General features: G+C 37.9%; 1 protein-coding gene across 3 annotated transcripts in view; it reads left to right on the top strand.

Annotated features, from left to right (window-relative positions):
- The window catches only part of VWC2 (von Willebrand factor C domain containing 2), a 116,468-nt gene that overhangs the window by 82,735 nt on the left and 22,171 nt on the right, over positions 1–11,562 (top strand). The gene's annotated exons all lie outside the window — the stretch shown is intronic.

Here is an 11,562-nt window from a genome sequence, read left to right as displayed (position 1 = left end):
GTGAGAGCAGCTCCAGGAAGAGGTCAGGGGAAGAAGTTTCCTTCTCTTAAGCTGTGACATTTTGTCCTATTTTAAGAGCCCCTTCCCCTCCCTTTTTTCTGACAGCCTGTATCTGTATTCAGTCATGACCTGTCAACATAGTTTTATTTGGTATGGATAAGTATAGCATAATTAGCTTGAAAACTATTCTCCCAATTACAGTTGTAGAGTTGTTTTCTTTGCTCAGCCTTCATATCTAAGGAATATGACACAACCTGAAAAGTCAACTTAAAGCGCAAAGTCTAAATTTATCAATGTGATTCTTTTGATGTGCTCATTTCATTGTGGCTTTGCTCAATCCCTTTTGACAGGTTTGGAGGGTTCAAATGCATTAAACCACAGTTATTCCTTAAGACGCTCTGGGGTTGCGAGCTTTCTACTTGAATGTGAGTCTCTTCCAGAATCAGAGATGATGCCCGAAGGAGCTGGAAGGAATGATGTTCCTGACAGCATCCATCACTGTGGTGTTGTGAAAATCACATGAGAAAATACATTGGAAGATACATGGCCTTTTCCTGGCACATAGTTGGTGCTCAAACATATTCACTGAGTCACTTGTTCATCCATTCATCTTTTGCCTTCTTCCTTTAAGACCATTTATGTGACCAAAGCTCAGTGTTGTGGATGGAAGAATTCTGGTCTGTAACTGTTGTGATCCATCTGTTAGTGTGGGAGGACACAGAGAGCTGTGAGCTGAGGATTTTGAACCCTACACCAAGTCCTAACTTTTATACCTGGAGAGGCGCTATCACTTTTTAGGCATCAACTGCTTTTTTTTTTGGTGAGAAAGATTGGCTCTGAGCTAACATCTCTTGCCAATCTTACTCTCTTTGCTTGAGGAAGGTGATCCCTGAGCTAACATCTGTGCCAATCTTCCATCATTTTGTATGTAGGATTCTGCCACATCATGGCTTGATGAGCAGTCTGTAGGTCCATGCCCGGGATCCAAACCCACAAACCCCAGGCTGCTAAAGCGAAGCGCACCAACTTAACCACTATGCCTCTGGGCCAGTCCCTCAGCTGCTTTTCTATAAGCTTTCATTATCATTATTATTATTTTGAAACAGGTAGTAGTCTCTAGAGCTGCTTCCATCGTGTTTCTGCCCCGACTGATAGTGATTGCTGCTTCCCTGTCTGATTTGCCTCCTCTTCAATCTGGGTTGAGTTTTGTGGGTGTGATTAAAGAATGTCCATACTTGTGGGTTCAGCTTCCTGTATCATTTAGGTTAGGTTTTCCTCACCTTTCTCGATTTCGTTTGGATGATTGGGGGTATTTTGTTTCAATTTTCCCCTTCCATTAACTCAAAAACTATATATGTTTTGGCTTATTTTCAGGGATTATCCAGATATTCCAGTATGCACACTTGATTTCTCAGTGTCTAATATCAACTGGCACTCTACCCAGTGCCTGGACAATACAAGGGCTTCAGGTCATGTTACCTCCTAACACTCCTTCTGTTGTCAGGTACATTCATTCTATGTCTTTTTTAATTCTTTTTTTTCCCCCGGCTTTATTGAGATATGATTGACAAATAAACATTATATATATATTTGGGGGCTGGCCCTGTGGCCTAGTGGTTAAGTTTGTGGGCTCCACTTTGGTGGCCCAGGTTTGGTTCCTGGGTGCAGACCTACACATCTCGTCGATGGCCATGCTGTGGTGGTGACCCACATACAAAATAGAGGGAGATTGGCATAGATGTTAGCTCAGGGCACATCTTCCTCAAGCAAAAAGAGGAAGATTGGCAACAGACTTTAGCTCAGGGTGAATCTTCCTCAGCAAAAAAAAAAAAAAAAAAAAGTACATATTTAAGGTTTTAAGGTGTATCTCATGCATTATTTGTCTTTCTCTGTCTGGCATATTTCACTTAGCACAACATCCTCCAGTTGCTTCCATGTTGTAAAAAATAGCAGGATTTCTTTCTATTTAAGGCTAAAAAATATGCCACTGTATATATAAACCACATCTTCATTATCCATTCATCCATTGATGGACACTTAGGTTGTTTCCATGTCTTGGCTATTGTGAAGAATGCTGCAATGAACATATCTCTTTGAGACAGTAATTTTATTTCCTTTGGGTATATACCCAGAAGTGAGATTACTTGATCATATGGTAGTTCTATTTTAAATTATTTGAGGAAACTCCATACTGTTTTCCATAGTGGCTTCCCCAATTTACATTCTCACCAACAATATACAAAGGCTCTCCTTTCTTCATATCTTTGTCAACGGTTATCTTTTTCTTTTTTTTTTATAATGACCATCCTAACAGATGTGAGGAAACATCTCATTGTGGTTTTGATTTGCATTTCCCTGATGATAAGTGATATTGAGCCTCTTTTCATGTACCTGTTGGCCATTTGGATGCCTTCATTAGAAAAATGTCTATTCAGGTCCTTTGTCTTCTTTTTAAATTGGATTACCTGTTATTTTTTAATTTTTTAATTTTTTTATATTGAGTTGTATGAGTTCTTTATATATTTTGGATATTAACCCCTTATCAGATATATGATTTAGACATACTTTCTCACATTCTGTAGGGTGCCTTTTCATTTTGTTGATTGTTTCCTTTGTTGTGCAAAAGCTTTTTAGTTTGCTCTAGTCCCAGTTGTTTCTTTTGCTTTTGTTTCCTGTGCTTTTGGTGTCATCCAAGAAATCCCTGCCAAGACTGCTGTCAAAGGGCTTTTTCCCTATGTTTTATCTTCTAGGATTTTATGGTTTCAGGTCTTACATTTGAGCCTGTAATCCATTTTGTGTTGGTTTTTGTTTATGGTGTAAGATAGAGGTCCAGTTTCATCCATTTGTGGGTATCCAGTTTTCCCAACACCATTTATTGAAGAGACTTTCTTTTCTCTGCTCTATATTCTTGGCACCCGTGGGGAAGATCAGTTGACCAGTAAATATGTGGGTTTATTTCAGGCTCTTTAATCAGTTACATTTGTTCTGTATGTCAATCTTTATGCCAGTACCATACTGTTTTGATTATTATAGCTTTGTAATACAATTTGAAATCAGGAAGTGTGATCCTTCCAGCTTTGTTCTATGTATAGCAATACATTAGTATTGTCATTTTCTTCAGATAATACTTATATCAATTCACTCGTTTATGACTTTGCTGCTCTTTTGAATGCTGTGCCTCTCTGAGCTTCTTTTGAGACAATCTTTCTGCCTGAAGATTACCAGTCAGGGCCCAGTGATGATGAATTTCCTCAGTACTTGTGCATTTGAAACTGTCTTAATTTCACACATGCTGCACGATCTCACTTATATGTGGAATTTCAAAAAGTCTTCTTAAATAATTTATTTAAAGAACTTATAAAGGATTTATTTTCTCAGTGTCTACTTCGAGTTTGTCATTTTTCGTGATCTTTGACTCTCAGTATTGAACTTTACCCACAGGCTGCTTTTTGCTCTGTTTTTCTCTGGTTGCTGTTAGGATTTTGTCTTTCTTTGTTTTTCCAGCAGTTTTTTTTTTTGAAGAAGAAGAAGATTAGCCCTGAGCTAACCTCTGCTGCCAATCCTCCTCTTTTTGCTGAGGAAGGCTGGTTCTGAGCTAACATCCATGCCCATCTTCCTCTACTTTATACATAGCACGCCTGCCACAGCATGGCTTGCCAAGCAGTGCAACATGCACACTTAATGGCTGCAGCACTGGGCCAGCCCCTTTCCAGCAGTCTTATAATAATATTCCAAGATGTTTATTAATTTTTAAAATTTATTCTCTTTGGTTTTTATAGGGCTTCTTTTATCTGTGGCATAATGTCTTTCATAAGTTTTGGAAGTTCTCTTTCGTAGTCTTTTAAAAAATTTCTCATGCACTGCTTTCTCCTTGACTGCTGGCACTTTAATTTCACACAGGGTAGACCATGACGTGGCAACTATGGCCCACTGGCTGACTCCAAGCATCTCCCTGTTTCTGTAAATAAAGTTTTATTGGAACACCACTATCCTTCCTCATTTCTGTGTTGTGCATGGCTGCTTTGATGCTACAAAGGCTGAATTGAGTTTGCTAGAGACTGTTTAGTCCCTAAAGCCTGAAATATTTACTCTTTGGCCCTTTATGGAAAAAGTCTGGCAACTCCTGGGTTTAATCTTCTCGGTATATCCTTATGTCTGTTACATCCTCTCCATCTTATCTTTTGTCTCTCTGGGATTCATTCTGGATATTTTCTTCTGACTTATCTTCCAGCTCATTCCCTCTATCTTCAGATGTATCCACTCTGTTCTTTCTACCCATTGCCTTCTTAATATTGATTATTGTGTTTTCAGTTTAAAATTTCCACTTGATTCTTTCTTTATAGTTTCCAATTCTCTGCCAAATCTACAAGTTTTGCCTTTTACCTTTGTCGGGGAGGAAGACTTTTCCTCTATCCAAAATGTGGGTTCATCTGGCTGGAGAATGAATTAAATTCACATGAGACAGAATAGCAAGAGAAAATTAAACAAAGCTTTATGAGGAACCATGGCCCAGGGCCTTCCTTCCTGAAGGAAGAAAGGGCACTGAAGAAGTGGGGTGCACAGAGTGGTTATATACCCCCAAACAGGGTGTTTCACATGTGATTGAAATGTCCCTCCCACAATAGTCACAAGATTGCCCTGTCCGCACAGCGCTTGATGGACACAGCAGTTAGTGGGTCTGCTATCTCAGTGGGAGTAGCAGGAGGCAAGTCTATTGTCTTGAGCTGAGTGGTCACAGGTGAGCGCAGCAATCAGTTCCGTTCCTAGCCTACGGAAAGATGCTTAATCCTTAAAGAAATGCCAACGTTGGGAGGGGGAGGGAAGTCAGTTACAGGAGGTTACCAGACAAGCACAATAAAATGCAGATTTAAGTCCTTGCCTTTGGTATTGATTAAGAGTTTCTAGAGAGGAGGTCATCTCCCCTTCCTGATACAGAGAGGGAGATGTCTTTACAAATGGAGAGTTCCTTTACAATGTAAATGTCTCTTACAAGGGTAAGCAAGTTCTACTCTTCAGTTGCTTTCCTGTCTGCAAAGTAAGGAGCCACAAATAATCATGCCAAAGAGACATATCTTGGGGTGGCCAATTCCAGACCCCTACACATTATTGAATGTAGTGAGTAGATTTAATTTAAACTCTGTGTCAGATAATTCCAATATCTGGAGCAATTATGTTTCTATTCTGTAGTTTTTATTCTTTTTATCTGGTCTCCTTATGTGTTTATTCATTTTTTTATTATTATTATTTGCTGGATATTCTCCTGGCAAAATTTTGTAGAAATAATTTGAGACTAAAGATGATGTTATCTTACCCAGAGAGGGTTTACATTTGCACATTCCAGATTGCATATACTGCAGTCAAGCTGGTCAAGGAGAGCTTTGGTCTCTTTGAGGACCTGTCTGCTTCTGTTTTACTCTGACTTCTAGGATGCAGCAATTCAGAGTTCTAACCCAAAGCATGGCTTTCACAAGCAGCTCTGCCCCCGTCCCAATTGGAAGGCCCTGGGCTACAGTTTTTGTGATGTAAAATGTCCCCATCCTGGTATTCAGTAAGTCATTATCTGGTTCTTGTTTCATTTCTTTCAGTAGTTGTTTTTTAAGGAAGTCCTTTGTATCTTAGTTAATATTATTCTTAGAATTTTTCAGTGTGATTGCCATTGTCAGTGTGTACTTTTCTCATTTCCTTGTCTATGAACTTATTTTAAAACCTCAGAAAGTTCTTTGGTTTTCTGAGTATCTCGTCTCAGCAGCGGTAGGACAGACCGACTCAGGACCGGTTACCCAGGTTTGTGCAGCGATTTGATTCTTTTGTCTCTTTTCGTTTTCTACAGTCCTCCAGGGTAGACAAAACTATAATGCCATCCTTTTCAAGTCTTTGATTTTAACTGAAATAATTTAGTGCCTTATTATTTAGGAGAATAACTCTCATTAGAGTTCAGTAAACAGTTTTTCTTTTATTTAAGAACTTTTCTGTTTTTTCAAGGTTTTACTAAGAAAATCTGCTAAATTTTATCAAATGGCTTCAAATAATATTTTTTCTGTTATACGTATTGGTGTAAAATATGTTGATAAGTTTTCTAATTTATCACTTTCCATTTGATTATATGATCAATATTATTATATAATATTATTATTATATAATTATATGATAAATTAAATTTATTTATCAATAAATAAACTATGTGCCATAGTTTCTTTGAGATATACTTATTGTTTCCATCTATCATGCCGTGTTGTGTCAATGAAACGTACCCCCACAATATTATTCTAGGATATTAATTTTTCCTAAATGCCTTTGGTTTGGCTAGATTGCTATTAGCATAACTATAAATAGGCTTTTGAAGGGAAATTTCTCTTTTTGAAACATTGATTGAAATTATTTTTATATAATTGAAATAATTAGTAGTTTATTTTTGTACTATTAAAGAGATATATATCTGAAGTTGAATTTACAGATATATTTATAAAAGATGAACAAATACTAAAATAACAATTTTTATTATTTGTTACACTCAATCTCCAATTGAGTAAAGTTTTCCATTCTTTGTTCAAATGTGCCTTGAAAATAAATATTTTCCTATAATTCTCTATGCTTGAGAGAAAATGAAAATAGCTTCTAGATAAGCATCCAGTGCCATCTGCTTGCTTAACTGTCGCTTACAGATTTTCTTTCTGTTTTAGAACTTATTTAAAACAGAAAATGATTATATATAAATATTTAAAAATAGATTTACACATGCCATAAAACTTGAGAATAAACTGTTGATATAATCAATAAACTGGTGATATAATTAATCTTTTATTCATTTAACAGAGAACAAAACTAATGGAGGTGACACTCCTTTCCTTACAGGGAATTTGTCCAAAGTTTGCAAATGGAAGTAGGATAGATTTCTGGATATCTCTCTTTGTTCTACAAAGCCTGGGACCAGCCCCCCCGCCCCCCACCTTATAACATTAGCACATATGTTATGTCAGTTAAAGCAAATTAGAAACACAGAGAAAAACATTAGTCTTTCATATCGATAAACCATCCACTGTCTTCATTTTTGTGTTCTCTTCTGTTCTTTTTCCACACCCATCGCATAATTTAGATTGCCATTATAAAGTTTGGACACAACTGTGTAAACTGAGTAGAAAGAAGGAGGAGGAAAGAGAAAGAGAGAGAGAGGAGATTGTGTTGCATTCGTGGCAAGCTTTTATCTTCCCCACCCCCAGATTTCAGTTCAAGAGATTAATATGGAATTCTCTTAAAGCCACACTATCAGAATTGTCCCATTCAAGAAATATAGGGAGAAATTGTTTTAAAACTTTGATTCTCTACTTTAATTCCTAAAAGGGAATTAAGGAAATTTTTAAGCTTCCACTACATATTTTTCTTGTCTGAATTTTCCTGCATCTTGTCCTCTCTGAAGCAGCAACGCACCCAAGGCTCAGTCCTGTCCACTGACAGCCCCCGAAAGGCCTATGTCTCTTTTCTACCCCCCACCGTCCCTCGCCTCTTTGTTACCTAGATTTTCTCTCTTTCCTTGTGCTAGTCTGGGCCCTCTGAGACAGAGACGCCAAGACAGGATTAGACGTGTGAGAGATTTCCTAAAAAAAACATCTTTGAGGGGAAATGAGGAGAGAGGCCAGGAGGGCCCTCTGACCTTCGAAGGAGAAAGGGAAGAAAGGAAGGTCAGGTGAGCGACCCTGATGAGCAGAAACCTAGTCCTGGGAGATCCCTCCCAGAGCAGAGGCCAGACAGGTAAACCAAGGCTCTGCCATGGAAGAACAGGCCAGGCTGATGGACACGGTTACCAGGATGCACTGTTGATTCAAAGAAAGAAACTTAAATGTAAAAGTGACCTCCATTTGAAATAAATTTAGTAAAAGAGGTAGGAAAAAATCTTGGAAAGGATATGATTTATGTTCTCAAAATAAACACCAAAAAGAATGATATATCTATGAAATTTATTTAAAATAACAAAGGAGATTAGGAAAGTCCATGAGGAAAGTTAAAATCATATTTGCCAATGTTTAAAAATTGCAGTGAAAAACATTAGCTACACACATAAGATTGGTGAAGTAAGAGATTAGCTCATGCATTGTCTTCTAGAGCTGTGGAAATCACAAACAGTGTAAAAATGAAAAGAGAAAAGTTGACAGCAAGTACAGAAGAACATGGGATCTCACCTTCCTATAGTTGCACTTTCTTTTTGTTTTAATTAAAAAAATTTTTTTTTTGAGGAAGATTAGCCCTGAGCTAACTGCTACCAATTCTCCTGTTTTTGCTGAGGAAGACTGGCCCTGAGCTAACATCTATGCCCATCTTCCTCTATTTTATAGTACATGGGACACGTACCACAGTGTGGCTTTTGCCAAGCGGTGCCATGTCCACACCTGGGATCCAAACCGGTTAACCCTGGGCCGCCTAGAAGAGGAACGTGCGAACTTAACCGCTGTGCCACCAGGCCGGCCCCAAGTTGCACTTTCTAAAGGGACACTAGAACAGAGTAAACAGATTGAATACAAATTAACAGAAAAAGTTCCTAACTGAAGAAAAGTTTGTCTGATAATCAAATGGCTCACCAAGTATCACGAGTCTAAAATGTAAACATAGGTGGGAATGTTTGAATTTATAGAATGAAGAAAAAAAGTGTGCAGCAAAGAAATGAGTCATGCTGTCCTCAGATCTGTCCTCTGCAATCTAAGAGCCAGAAAGCAGTAGAGAGCAGTCTCCCATAGGCTTGATGGTGAGGAAAGCATTTTTATCTTGTGGAGGGGTTGGGACACAAGTTTGAACAGTTAAGCTATGGGCTGGTTCCCAGGAGAGAGGAGCATGGCACATCACTATAGAGCCCTGAGCATCAGAAGCAGATGAAAACCCCATTCAGGCTGGCAGAGGAAGGGGCTAGTGAAGCCACAGTATGGGGACCAGTCCCCTGGGGTTTGGGAGATGCTATGGGCTCAGTTTGTCCCTTAAAATTCATATGTTGAATCCCTAATCCCCTAGTATGTTTGTATTTAGAGTAATGAAGTAATTAAGGTTAAATGAGGTCATAAAGGTGGAGCCCTGATCCAACAGGATTAGCGTCCTTATAGGAAGAGACACAGGAGCTCGCTCACTCGCTCTCTCGCTCTCTCTGTCATGTGAGGACACAGTGAGAAGGCAGCTGTCTGCAAGCCAGGAGGAGAGTGCTCACCAGAAACTGAATCCACTGGCACTTCCATCTTGGACTTCTGGTCTCCTGAGTGTGGGAAATAAATTTCTGTTGTTTAAGACACCCCGTCTGTGTATTTTGTTATAGCAGCCCAAGTTAAGACAGATTTTGGTATGTGAAGTGGGGTGCTGCTGTAACGAATACCCAAAATGTAGAAGTGGCTTTAGAACTGGGTGATGAGTAGTGGCTGAGAGAATTTTGATGTCCATGCAAAAGAAGTTAAGATTGCCATGAATAGAATATTGGTAGAAATATGGACATGAAAAGCCATTCTGGTAAGGTCTGAGATGGAAATGAAGAACAAGTTATTAGAAAGTGGAAGAAAGGCCATCCTTGTTGTAAAGTGTCAGAGAACTTGGCTGAATAGTGTGCTAGTTTTTTGTGGAAGCTTTTTGTGATGAAACGAAATTTCTAAGCAAAGTATTGAAGGTATAGGTTGGGTCCTTCTGACTGCTTACAGTAAAATTTGAGAGTAGAGAGATGAGCTGAAGCATGAATTGTTAAGCAAAAAGGAAACAGAACTTGAAGATTTGGAAAATTCTCAGCATGTTCATATTGCAAAAAATGAGAAAGCCTGTTTTGACGAGAACACTAGGGGTGTGGCTGAGCACCGATTTGTTAGAGAGATCCCGGTTGTGACTCATAGACTTAACCAGCTGTCTGAGCAGAAGCCAGGAATAGAGATGGGACCATACCAGCAGGAACACTGCCAGTTTGAACTAAAGGGACAGAGAAAGCAGAACACAATGAGGTCTGTCAGACTTCTTGGATTCTGCACTACGAAATCATAAAGCTATTCAGCTGTGAACGTGAACTATTTTTGAAGGAATCCATTGCCTTAAATATTGTCACTTCTAAACAAGGATAAAAATACATTAACTAAAGATTCCAAAGTAGAGAAAAGCGAACAAAAAGTCCAAAAATAATATAGAAGTTAGTAGTTAATAAGGCAAATAAGAAAAAAATGAATTAGAAAATAGAAAAAATAGAGAATTGATAAATAGAAAACTAATTATTTGGTCAAACCAATAAAATGATAACTTCTAGCAAATAAAGAAAAAGATGAAAAGCATTAATTAATAAAATTAGGAAGAATAAAGATACAATAGTTGTGGGGCTGAATTGAAAATTACAGAAAAATATTTTGTGCAATTGTAACTTTTAGTAAATAATTGTTTAATTAATAAAACATCAAGATCTCAGTGAAGTGGAATATTTCTGGGTTTACTAAAAATGTCTCAAAAGGAGAAGTAGAAAAATAGAATGGTCTTAAAAGCATATAATAAATTGAAATGATTGTTAAATAATTTAGTTTGAAAAAAATTTTCAGGGTAACTTTTTTCAGGCTTTCAAGAACCAAATAATATGTATCCAGTTAAAATTAGCACATGAAAGGAGAGAAGGTTTCTCAATAAATTTCATAAAATTAAGATAATTCTAAACCACAACCTAACTTAAAAAAAAATAGCCCTGAAAAGAAGACTACAGGAAAATCCCACTTGTTGATTTAGGTATAAGACAGTAAATTAAATATTAGCAAAATACATTCTGAAAAGGTAATAACTCCATAAATAATTAGGATTTTTTCCTAAAAACTTTATGCTACAAAGAATGTCTGTTTCAACTCAAGCTGAGTTGAGTGAAACACAAGATACGTTTTTAAGAAAATAATACCTGTTCTCCTTTTACCTGAAAGTTCTACCTGGTTCAGTAAAACGTGAAACCAACATAGCAGTTACAATATTTGGGGCAAAATGGGTATTTTCCCACTAATTTTAAATTATTCAATTAACAAAATAAATTAATAGGAAGCTAACATGTTAATAGTAGAGTTCGGTTGCTTCTTTCATACAGAATAAACTATACATGGGGCCAGCCCCGTGGCCAAGTGGTTAAGTTTGCGCACTCTGCTGGAGCGGCCCAGGGTTTCGCCAGTTTGGATCCTGGGCGTGGACATGGCACCGCTCATCAGGCCACGTTGAGGCGGTGTACCACGTACTACAACTGGAAGGACCCACAACTAAAATATATACAACTATATTCCCGGGGGGGGGGGGTTTGGGGAGAAAAAGAAGAAAGAAAGAAAAAAGATTGGCAACAGTTGTTAGCTCAGCTGCCAATCTTTAAAAGAAAAATAAACTATACAAAAAATTTTACATAAGAGCAATAAGCAGTTAAAATGAAGGAAAAATATTCATTCCTAAATATTGTGCTGCTGCCATGGGCCAGGCACAGGTCTGGATATGGGATACAGCGTGAAAAAGGCATGCAGAAATTCCTGTCGAAACTCCTACAGTCTACTCTCTCCTGGGGGACAAATAAGAAGGCATGTGGATGTGCCAGATGGTGATGTCTAAAGT

This window comes from Equus asinus, chromosome 1, assembly GCF_041296235.1.
Source record: "Equus asinus isolate D_3611 breed Donkey chromosome 1, EquAss-T2T_v2, whole genome shotgun sequence".
Lineage (NCBI taxonomy): Eukaryota > Metazoa > Chordata > Mammalia > Perissodactyla > Equidae > Equus > Equus asinus.
The sequence above is the reverse complement of the archived record's forward strand: the minus strand, read 5'-3'. Positions and strand labels throughout refer to the sequence as shown.